Source organism: Pristiophorus japonicus, unplaced genomic scaffold (genome assembly GCF_044704955.1).
Source record: "Pristiophorus japonicus isolate sPriJap1 unplaced genomic scaffold, sPriJap1.hap1 HAP1_SCAFFOLD_189, whole genome shotgun sequence".
NCBI lineage: Eukaryota > Metazoa > Chordata > Chondrichthyes > Pristiophoridae > Pristiophorus > Pristiophorus japonicus.
Genome location: NW_027251579.1, coordinates 1,194,035 through 1,206,760, shown reverse-complemented (window position 1 = coordinate 1,206,760; position 12,726 = coordinate 1,194,035). Strand labels below are relative to the sequence as shown.

The following is a 12,726-nucleotide window of genomic DNA, read 5'->3' as shown; positions in this document are numbered from 1 at the left end:
CAGGTCCCTGTTATCTGGGATATGTGTTGCCATTTGTGTGGCAAATACATACCCTGGCGGAAGCACATGCCTCCTGCCGATACAAGCGAGCCATCACCCACGCCGACAAGTTCTTTAGGGTCATGATGTTCCCAATCAGGATAGGACGTCTCATGGATGAAGTACAGAACCGAGAGACGATAATGGAACAGATATCTAACAATATTGCTGAAGCTTTGGAGGGCATCACAGCTGAAATGGTAGCAATAAGGACCGTAGCATTAAAAAACCGAATGGCCCTCGATTATATGTTAGCTGAGAAAGGGGGAACGTGTGCCCTGATAGGATCTGAATGTTGCACCTACATTCTGATAGGTCAGAAATCATAACCAATCTCGCTGATCACATAAGAAGGGAGTTGAAGAAGTTATGCACACCAGCAGAAGGATCTAGCTGGTTTCATTGGCAATCAGATGGATCTTGGAAATCCTATCTAATTGTTGGTTGCCTTAACCTTTGTTGTAAAGTAATGATGGCAATGTTAGCAAACCCTCTTGTGGTCAAGGGCTCCAGAGTTATGATCCAACGAACTAAAGAACTACTCGACAATAACAAAAATATTGATCAGGAAAGAGAGTGCAAACGGCTGAATGCGATACTCCTGGAATAGTCACCAGGGTTATCATGGAATGATAAAAGGGGGGAATGTGAATGTTTAAAAATGTATAGGGACATTGAAGTTGAGAACGTGCTAATTATATAGGGACAGTATAAGTTAACAAAGAATGCATGGTGGAATAGCCATGACATCTCAGACTCGAGACAGCGAAATGTTACAACACTAACACATATTGAAACACAAACCACAGCTTGCAGAACAATCTCAAGGTCTTATTAAATCATGTTATTAACCTGAAAAATTAACAGAAGGTCTTTGTTTAAAATCAGATCATACTTAGGTCGGCTTATGAGTGGACAAAGGGAAAGAGGGATCAAAAGGGATAGGCTGAACTAGGATGTCACTCTAGCCCTCTCTTTTTATCTTTTGCCGAAAATGTATAACCGTCGTCCCTTTACAACGTAACGTCACTTTGTCCATAGGAAGTGAGTGCGTTCTATCAGAGTTGCATTCCTTCTGTCTGATAAGGTCCCCGATCGGGATTTGCTTTTTAAATAAAAGCTTACTTTGTTTACAGCACAAACGGTATTCGTTTCAGTTATTTTGTTGAACCAGATTGAGGGAAAATAATCCACATTTACAGGGTAAGGCACTTCTGCAGTGGGAGACATATATTGGGACGGTGGTAAGACACTTCGGGTGGGGGAGAAATGCAATAGGATTGGATTAAGCCAATTCGGTTGGAGGAGGCATGCATTCTGACTGGGGCAAGGCATTTCTGGTGGGGGAGGCATATATTGTGACTGGGGTAATGCATTCGGCTGGGGGGGGCATGCACTTGAAATTTGGTAAAGCACTTCGGCTGGGGGAGGCATGTATAGGGACTGGGTTAAGGCACTTTGGCTGGGAGAGGCATATACTGGGCCTGCAGCAAGGCACTTTGGCTGGGGGAGGTATATACTGGGACTGAAGTAAGGCATTTTGACTGGGGAGGCTTTTTCCTGGTACTAGGGTAAGGCACTTCGGCTCTGGGAGGCATACACTGGGACAGTGGTAAGACGCTTCGGCAGGGGGAGATGTGCAATGGGACTCGGGTAGGGCACTTCGGCTGGGGGAGGCCTGCACTGGGACTTGGGTAAGGCACTTCGGATGCGGAGGCTTGCACTCGGACTGGGGAAAGGCACTTCAGCTGGGGGAGGCATATATAGGGACTGGGTTGAAGCATTTCGGCTAGGGGAGGCATATCTTGGGACTGGGGTAAGACTGGGGTAAAACCCTTCTGCTGGGGGAGGCATGCACTGGAACTGGGGTAATGCACTTCGACTGGGGGAGGCTTGCACTGGGACTGGGGTAATGCACTTCGACTGGTGGAGGCATGCACTGGGACTGGGGTAATGTACTTCGGCTGTGGGAGGCATGCACTGGGACTGGGGTAAGGCACTTCGGCTGGCGGAGGCATATACTGGGACTGGGGCAAGGTACTTCGGCTGGCCCTTGCTATCGTATTGGGAGCTCGGTCCTCTAATGCTTCAGGAAGTCAAAGTGGATCGAGTTACAATTTGCAAAGTCAGTGAGACCTTGGGATGAGCGGTTGCAGTTCCACATTCCAGTGAAATCTCAGGGTGTGGCTTATCCTACAAGGGACCAATCATAGACAAAGGGTGCGGCGTGGCGGCCATTTTGGCAGTACAAATAAGCGCGTTCTTTATTAACCCGCTTTCTCCCTCTGCCCATCTCTCACCTGCTAACTCTCCCACTGTGCATGCTCAGCTCACACTGCCCGGCTGATTGATGGCAGCTCCCGATCAATAGGGAGAGTGGGGGGGGGGCTGGAGGACCAGGCAGGCGGTTGGTCCTCCAGCCAATCACAGTGTGCGAGGGGTGGGGCTTGCAGCCCCAAGTTGGCGAGGCTGGGTCTGGATCTCACTCATTGGTTGAAACTCTGCCCCATTGTTAAAGCTGATGTCCCTCAAACTCCAGGAGGAAATGGCACATTTCTGTCGTGGCTTTAAACAGATGGAACTCTGTGGGGTGGAGGAAACATTGCAGCATTTGGTAGTGACATGGATTCATTCAGGCCAGACAGCGGGGATTATTTCTGGAAATACCACAGTGTAGTTGTTTCTGTTGAAACAGATGAAATCCTGTCGTTATGGAGCAACCACACTTCTCGTGTCCTGGTCAATCACGTGTGCAACAAGTGTCCTCATGGAAGTAAAGGATGCTATCAAATTGGAAAAAAAGGCATATAATGTTGTGAAGGGCAGTGGAAGGCCAGAGGATTGGGAATTTTTAGCAACCTGCAAAGGACGACTAAAAAATGAAAAAGACAGAAGAAAGCAGATGATAGCAAACTAGCAAGAAATAAAAAAACAGACAGTAAGAGCTTCTACAGGGATAGAAAAAGGAAACGAGTATTTAAAGTAAACATCGCTCACTTAGAGGATGACATTGGAGAATTATTAATGGGAAACATGGAAATTGCAGAGAGTTTGAACGAATATTTTGTATTACGCTTCACAGTAGTGGACACTAAAAACATACCAACAGTTGATAACCAAGGAGCTATTGCGGAGGGGGAGTGGGAAGGATGACTTAAAACAATCACTATCACTATAGATAAAGTGCTAATCAAACTAATGTGACTAAAGGTGGATAAGTCCTCAGGACCTGATGGCATGCATCCTCGGGTCTTAAAAGAAATGGTTGCAGAGACAGTGCATGCATTGTTTGTAAACTACCAAAATTCCCTGAATTCTGGAGAGGTTCCAGTGGACTGGAAAACTGCAAATGTAACACGCCTATTCAAGTAATGAGGGAGACAGAGAGCAAGAAACTATACATCAGTTAGCCTACCATCTGTTAGTGGGAAAATACTCGAGTTCATCATTAAGGAAGTACTAGCAGGATATTTAGAAAACTATACTTCAGTTAGGCAGAATTAGCATGGTTTTATGAAAGGGAAATCATGTTTGACAAATTTGCTGCAGTTGTTTGAGGATTTAGCGAGCAGAGTGGATAAGAGAGAACCACTTGATGTTGCATATTTTGATTTCAAGAAAGCATTCGATAAGGTGCCACACAAAATATTACTGCACATGCTAAGAGCTCACGGGGTTGGGGGTAATATATCAGCATGGATAGAGGATTGCCGAACTAACAGAAAACAGAGAGTAAGGATAAATGGGTCTTTTTCAGGTTGGCAAACAGTAACTTGTGTGGTGCCGCAGTGATAAGTACTGGGGCCTCAACTAATTAGAATTTATATTAATGACTTGGATGAAGGGACCTAGTGTAACATTTGCTGATGGTACAAAGATAGGTGGGAAAGCAAGTTGTGAGGAGGACGCAAAGAATCTACAAATGGATATAGACAGGCTCAGGTGAGTGGGCAAAAATCTGGCAGATGGACTATAATGTGGTAAAATATCAGGTTATTTCATTTGGGTAGGAAAAAAAAAGCAAATTATTATTTAGATGTGGACGATTATAAAATGCTGTTTTACAGAGAGATCTGGGGATTCTTGCACATGAAACACAAAAGGTTGGCATGCAGGTACAGCAATAATCAGGAAGGCAACCTGAATGCGGGCCGTTATTGCGAAGGGGATGGAGTCTAAATGTAGGGAAGTACTGCTACAACTGTAAGACCAAACCTGCGCTACTGCGCACAGTTTTGATCTGGACTTGTCTCCATTCTCGTGCCGAGAGGATTGATACACCCAGATGGGAAGGACTACATTTGGGTACACTGATTCCCCACCAATTCCCATTCCCCTTCTTTCTGGTGGATATGGAGTGGCCACTCTGTGTAATGAGCAAGTTATTAAGAATTGTCAGCAAGCTCTTTCCAATTGGAGATTTTATCAGTGGAAACTTTCACACACTATTGCAGATATTGTACCAAAGATCAATTTAGGATTAAAGTAAAAGTTCATAATTTTATTGCAAACTAAATTTCTGTTGAGAGTTGCTGAATTAAGGGGAAAGATAACCCACAATGTTTATTAAATGGACACTGCAGCCCCGAGAACACAATCAGCAATATATCCAGAATATTAAAGTCCAGCCCAGTTATAGGGTTATTAACATCAGCAGAAAGAAACCCCAACTGTCCGAATGAACATGGTTCAGTCGGGATGTGATTAACAGCCTCAATAACAGCAGAATCCAACCCCTGCATTACTTGTGAACTCGCTGGTGTTTCAGCAGGATGGATGACTGAGTGAAAACCTTCCCGCTCTCCGAGCAGGTGAACGGCCTCTCCCCAGTGTGTACTCGCTGGTGTGTCAGCATGAGGGAAGACTGAGTGAACCCCTTCCCACATTCAGAGCAAGTGAATGGCCTCTCCCCAGTGTGAAATTATTGGTATCTCAGCAGGTGGGATGCCTGAGTGAATCCCTTCCCACACTCTGAGCAGGTGAATGGCCTCTCCCCAGTGTGAACTCGGCGGTGTGTCAGCAGGGTGGATGACACAGTGAATCCCTTCCCGCACACAGAGCAGGTGAACGGCCTCTCCCCAATGTGAACTCGCTGGTGTGTCAGCAGGTGGGATGACCGAGTGAATCCCTTCCCGCACTCATAGCAAGTGAACGGCCTCTCCCCAGTGTGAACTCGCTGGTGTTTCAGCAGGTGGGATGAAGAAGTGAATCCCTTCCCACACTCACAGCAGGTGAACGGCGTCTCCCCAGTGTGAACTCGCTGTTGTTTCAGCAGGTTGGATGAACAAGTGAATCCCTTCCCACACTCCGAGCAGGTGAAGAGCCTCTCCCCAGTGTGAACTCGCTGGTGTTTCAGCAGGTCAGATGATGCAGTGAATCCGTTCCCACACTCCAAGCAGGTGAATGGCCTCTCCCCAGTGTGAACTCGCTGGTGTGTCAGTAGGGTGGATGATGCAGTGAATCACTTCCCACACACAGGGCAGGTGAACGGCCTCTCCCCAGTGTGACTGCGTATATGAATTTCCAGCTCAGATGGTGATCTGAATCCCTTCCCACAGTCCCCACATTTCCACGGTTTCTCCATGGTGCGGGTATCCTTATGACTCTGGATGGTTGGATGATCAGCTGAAGCCTCGGCCACACACACAACACGTTTACAGTTTCTCCCCGCTGTGAATGGTGCGATGTTCGTTCAGGCTCTGTAACTGTTTAAAGCTCTTTCCACAGGCAGTGCACTGGAACACTCACTCGGGTCTGTGTATCTCGGAGCTTTTCCAGTCACACAGATATTTGAAATCTTTTCGCACAGAGAGAACAGACAAACATTTCTCATTCCACTTTCAAAGGCCAATGATATTCAGGTCCTGATGAATCGATTGACTCCGTCAGATCTTGACACGATGTTTGGTTTGTGTTTCTTGTCTGAAAATCTCCCCTTCTAATATGCTGTAAAAGGAGATAACAAAACTCATCACAGTCAGTACAAGACACAAATTCAGGATAGACATATCCAGTTTCCATGGAACATTCTTTCCTCTCTTGTTCTTCCAAAGCTGTAAATCCTTGTCCCACGCATTGTCCCTCCTGCTGTGTTGAAATCCAAATCAACACACATTTCTAGCCTGTTTCTCCAGCACTCCCAGTTTTCACCTCCAATTCTGGTTGGGTTTAGTTCTACACTCACTGGTTGCCGTCCCTCTGCTCCCCTGAACGTTCTGACTGTGGCTGGGTTCAGGTCGACACTCACTGGTTCACCTCCCCTGAAGGTACTGACTCTGGCTGGGTTCAGTTCATCACTCACTGGTTCCCCTCCCTTGAATGTACTGGTCTGGCTTGGTTCAGTTCTACACTCACTGGTTCCCCTCCCCTGAAGGTACTGACTGTGGCTGGGTTCAGTTCTACACTCACTGCTTCCCGTCCCCTGAAGGTACTGACTCTGGCTGGTTTCAGTTCTACACTCACAGGTTCCCTCCCCTGAAGGTACTGACTCTGGCTGGGTTCAGTTCTACACTCACTGGTTCCCGTCCCCTGAAGGTACTGACTCTGGCTGGGTTCAGTTCTACACTCACTGGTTCCCCTCACTTGAAGGAACTGACTATGGCTGGGTTTAGTTCTGCAGTCACTGGTTCCCCTCCCCTGAATGTGCTGACTCTGGTTGGGTTTATTTCTAAACGCACTGGTTCCCGTCACTCTCCTCCCCTGAACGTTCTGACTGTGGCTTGGTTCAGGTCGACACTCACTGGTTCCCCACCTCCCCTGAAGATGCTGAGTCTGGCTTTGTTCAGTTCCGCACTCACTGGTTCCCCTCCCTCTGCTCCCCTGCTGGTGCGGTCTCTGGCTGGGGTCATTTCTACAATCAATGGGTCCTCTCCGTCCCTCCCCTCTTTCCCCACCACTGAAGGTACTGACTCTGGCTGGGCTCAGTTCAACACTCACTGGTTCCCCTCCCCTGAAGTTGCTGACTCTGGTTGGGTTCAGTACTACACTCACTGGTTCCCCTCCCTTGAAGGTACTGACTCTGGCCTGGTTCAGTTCTACAATCACTGGTTCCCGTCCCCTGAAGGTACTGACTCTGGCTGGGTTCAGTTCTACACTCAATGGTTCTCCTCCTCTGAATGTACTGTCTCTGGCTGGGTTCAGTTCTACGGTCACTGTTTCCCCTCCCCTGAAGGTACTGACTTTGGCTGGGAACAGTTCTACACTCACTGGTTTCCCTCCCCTGAAGGTACTGACTCTGGCTGTGTTCAGTTCTACACTCACTGGTTCCCCTCCCCTGAAGGTACTGACTCTAGCTGGGTTCAGTTCTACACTCACTGTTTCCCCTCCCCTGAAGCTCCTGACTCTGGCTGGGTTCAGTTCTACACTCACTGATCCCCCTCACCTGAAGGTACTGACTCTGGCTGGGTTCAGTTCTACACTCACTGGTTCCCCTCCCCTGAAGGTACTGACTCTGGCTGGGTTCAGTTCTACACTCACAGGTTCCCCTCCCCTGAAGGTTCTGACTCTGGCTGGGTTGTTCTACACTCACAGGTTCCCCTCCCTTTAAGGTACTGACTCTGTCTGGGTTCAGTTCTACACTCACTGGATCCCCTCCCCTAAAGATACTGATTCTGGCTGGGTTCAGTTCTACACTCACTGGTTCCCCTCCCCTGAAGGTACGAACTCTGGCTGGGTTCAGTTCCAGACACTGACATCATTCACTTTGTTCCTCACCAAGATGGCTGCGCTTGCGCTGTGCTGCTCAGTGAATCAAAATGACGGCGTGAACCTGCCTTCCTGTACCAAGATGACCACCATGAGTCTGGGCCTGTGACCAGGAGAAAGCCCCGAAGCTGCAACCGCCGATATTCCGGTTATTATTCCGGGCATGCGGCGGGCACCGGTTGTTCATGCAGCCTCCCCTGCTACCCGCTGGTCCATTACTCCGCTCCGTCACGCTAAAAAGCACACTTCTTCTGGAGCCTGTACAAAACGTGTGTCCTCCGCCATTACACGCACCGCGCATGCTCCAAAAACAGCCAGGATGCGCGCCTGCGCACTGAGCTCCTGTAGACTGGGTGCGGCTCATTCTCCCCCGCGGGGCATGCTGGGTACATAAGACCATGAGATATAGGAGCTGGAGTGGGCCACCCAGACCCGCGGCCCTGCTCTTCATTCAATAAGGTCATGGCTTGTCTGAACATTGGCTCAGCTCCATTCCGTGCCCGCTCTCCAGAACTCTTTACTCCCTTAACTCTCAAAAATCTGGCCATCTCCGCCTTAAATATATTCAATGATCCAGACTCCACTGCTCTCTGGTGCAGATAATTCCACAGATTTATAACCCTCTGAGAGAAGAAATTCCTCCTCATCTCTGTTTTAAATAGGCTGAGAAGAAAGATTGCATTTGTGACTCGAACAAGATTTACTGTGATTGCATTGGGCACTGAACCATGTTTATTCTGGCAGCTTTATTTAACTTTCTGATGATCTTAATAACCCCTATACCTGAACATAAGAACATAAGAAATAGCAACAGGAGTAGGCCATACGGCCCCTCGTGCCTGCTCCGCCATTCAATAAGATCATGACTGTTCTGATCATGGACTCAGCTCCATTTCCCCGCCCGTTCCCCATACCCCCATATCCCCATATCATTTACGAAACTGTCTATTTCCGTCTTAAATTTACTCAATGGCCTAGCTTCTACAGTTCTCTGAGGCAGTGAAGTGCAGAGATTTACAAACCTCTGAGAGAAAAAATTTCTCCTCATCTCTGTTTTAAATGGGCGGCCCCTTATTCTAAGATCATGCACTCTAATTCTAGACTCCTCATTATCAGTGGAAACATCCTCTCTGCATCCACCTTATCAAGCCCCCTCACAATCTTATACGTTTTGATAAGATCACCTTTCATTCTTCTGAATTCCAGTGAGTAGAGGCCCAACCTACTTAATCGTTCCTCATAAGTCAAACCTCTCATGCCCAGAATCAACCGAGTGAACCTTCTCTGAGCTGCCTCCAAAACGAGTATATCCTTTCATAAATATGGAAACGAAAACTGCACGCAGTATTCCAGGTGTGGCCTCACATATAGCTGTGGCAAGAATTTCCTGCTTTTATACCCCATTCCTTTTGCAATAAAGGCCAAGATACCATTGGCCTTCCTGATCACTTGCTGTACCTGCATACTATCCTGTTGCGTTTCATGCACAAGTAACCCCCAGGTCCCGCTGTACTGCGGTACTTTGCAATCTTTTGCCATTTAAATATTATGTTGCTCTTTGATTTTTTCTGCCAAAGTGAATGACTTCACACTTTCCAACATTATAGTCCATCTGCCAAATTTTTCCTCACTCACTTAGCCTGTCTATGTCCATTTGCAGATTTGTTGTATTCCTCTCACAAATTGCTTTTCCTTCGATCTTTGTATCATCAGCAAACTTGGCTATGTTACATTCAGTCCCTTTTTCCAATCGTTAATATAGATTGTAAAGCTGGAGATCAATACCCTCTATAAATGTTGAATAAATTATCTTGGTTTCAAACACAGTTTGTTTAATATTTGATTCTTCCATGATCAGAGAAGCTTAATTGATGTTCTGTTATGGATTGTTCCCTTTTAGGGCTTTTTCTTAATCTAACTTATATCACTTCTAACCAAGTTCGCTTTCTAGCATATCAAACCGCAAACTTGTACCATTTGCATACACGACTTGTGGTTGTAGTAGACTTAACTGCAGTGTCTCACTTTAAACTCAGCTGAAATCTTTTGAACCACACCTTTATTGAACTGTGTTGCATAAGATTTGAAATCCGTTAATTTCTCGAACAGTTAACCCGTTTTTGAAACGGATTGAATATTAAAAACTCATTCACACATTTTGCACGTGATAGCATGAGAAATATTCTGATATTTGTAATCATCATTGCCACAAGCTCCGTTCCCTAGTGACCGACTCCATCCCTCTCCCCAACTTCTGTCTGTGCCTGAACCAGACTGTTCGCAACCTTGGTGACATACTTAACACTGAAATAAGTTTTTGACCACATATCCACAAAATAACTAAGAATGCCTATTTCCGCCTCTGTAACATCGCCCATCTCCTCTCATGCCTCAGCCCATCCACTGTTGAAGCCCTCACTCATGCCTTTTTTTACTTCTGGACTTGACTATTCCAATGCACTCCTCCCACATTCTGACCTACATAAACTAGTGTTGATCCAAAGCTCGGCTGCCCATGTCCTAACTCGCACCAAGTCCAGCTCACCCATCACCCCTGTGCTCGCTGACCTACATTAGCTTCCAGTGAATCAATGCCTTGATTTCAAATTTCCCGCTCACACTGTGCCGCCCCCCTCACCCACCATTCCCGCCCATGAGATATCAGTCTTTCTGAGTATCCCTGATTGTAATTCTTCAACCATTGGTGGATTTTGTGGCTGTGCTTTCTGTTGGCCCAGGCCCTAATTCTGGAACATCCAGCCTTAACATTTCTGTCTAAACCGTGCTGTACCTGCCCTGGCAGTTTTTGATACGATAGTGTCGAGCACGTTTTCCGTCTGTATCTAATTTGTGCTGTATCTTCGCAGAGTATTTGACGGGACAGTGTAGAGTGATTTTTACTCAATATGTAACCCTTGTTGTTCCTGCCCTGGGTGTGTTTGATGGGAAAGTGTAGAGGGAGATTTATTATTTTTCTAACCCTTGCTTTACCTACCATGGGAATGGTTAATGGGACAATGTAGAAGGATATTTACTCTGCATTATAACCCTGTCTGTACCTGCTGTGGAGTGGCTGATAGGACAGTGTAGAGGGAATTTACTCTGTATCTATCATTTGTGTACTTGCCCTGGGAATGTTTGCTGGGACAGTTTAGAGGGAACATTACTCTATTTGTACCCAGTGCTGTGCGTGCCCCAGAAGTGTTTAATGGACAGTGTAGAGGGAGTTTTACTCTGTATCTAACCCGTGTATTACCTGTGATGGGAGTGTTTGATAGATCAGTGTAGAGGGAACTTTCCTCTGTATCTAACCCGTGTTGTACCTGCCCTGGGAATGTCTGGTTGAACATTATAGAGGGAGATCTCCTCAAAATCGAATAAATGCTACATCTGCCCTGGAATGCCTGGGGCATTAGAGGGAGATGTACTATGTTTCTAACCGGTACTGTACTTGCCCTGGGAACTGTATAGCGGAAGCTTTGGTCTGTATTTAAGCCATGTTGTACCTGCCCTGGGAGAGTTTGATGGGACAGTGTATTGGGATCCTTACTGTGTACCTACTCATATCCGTTATACCCCTAGAAGGACGAAATGCGCACTGTGACTCCGGGCGTAGCTCCTCAGCCGGAGTGCATGGAGTGCATCATCACCCCCAGCAACCAAATTTTAATTTGATTTAAGTTTACTGTCCAAAGTTTAATTGGTTTATTTTGTTGGTTCTAGTGCCACCCTCCCCCCACCCCAGCTTTAATCAGGGGACACTTGATTTACAGATCAACAACAAAATAGTTGTGCTATACCTGCCCTGGGATTTTTTTATTGAAACAGTTTAGAGGGAGAAATTACTACAGTCGTCTGTTTGTTGCGAGAATGTTGAGGGAGCTTTATTCTGGATATAACCCATGCTGTACCTGCCCTGGGATTGTTTAATGGGACCGTGTAGAGAGAGATTTACTCTCTGTTTCAACCGTGCTGTATTTCACCTGAGAGTATTAATGTGGCAGAGTAGAATGGAGGGAGCTCTACATTGTATCTCAACCATGTATCACATCATGGGCCACCCCAACCTGCAAGAGAACATCTCCACAGGTTGGGGCTGTAAAAAGAGCTGGAGCACTGGGCTCCGGGACATCATGAGCCACCCCGACCTGCGAGAGAACATCTCCACAGCTCGGGGCTATAAAAAGAGCAGGAGCGAGCCACTGCAGCTTCAGTGTGAGCTGAAACAAATGTGTGACGGCTTCGAGGTAGACGACTGGGTGACATCATCAGGGCCCAGATTGCCATTTGGAGCATGGGCAGGAGCATCGGCAGGGCCCTGGTATAGCAGAGGAACATGGAAGGTTGTGCTGGACTTGCGACGAGTGATCGGGACAGAGGAGTGATGAAGGAGCATGACTCAGATTTGGTGGGTGATCGTGATGGAGGTCCAGCGAATGTTTGGTGCAGAGATGGGGCAGGAGATTGTGGCGGAGGTGCGGTCTGTGTTTTCTTGGAGGAGGAGCAGAGAGGGATCGTGGTGGAGGTGCAGCGAATGTTTGTGGTGGAGGAGTGGCGAGAGGTCGTGGCGGAGGTACGGCGAATGAGGATACCAGGTGCAAAAGAGGCAAGAGCCCAGGGGCAGCACGGACCAGCCCACACTGTTATATTTGTGCACACTAGCTCCGTACAGCAAAACAGGTCTCCAGTAATCCTGATTTACCCTTGACACTGGACCAATCCTAGCTTTGTCATGCCCGTGTCGTGGCTGGTGTGCAACGGTCACCACACGTTAAAAACAATCCACCGATAGGCATCTTCCACCTCCTCAATTGGAGGTCAGGACTTGAATATTGGGTCCTTCATTGAAACATATGTGATCTCATGTGGAAGCAAATCATCCTCGTTCGAGGGACCGGCTATGATCATCAAAACCGAGCTTTACCTGCCCTGGGATTGTTCAGAACAGTGTAGAGGGAGATTTATTCTGCATCTATCCCATGC

General features: G+C 47.1%; 1 pseudogene; it reads right to left on the bottom strand.

Moving 5' to 3' along the window:
• Positions 1–7,937, bottom strand: part of LOC139243803 (zinc finger protein 850-like) — a 44,572-nt pseudogene extending 36,635 nt beyond the window's left edge.
• Positions 7,938–12,726: the final 4,789 nt, after the last annotated feature.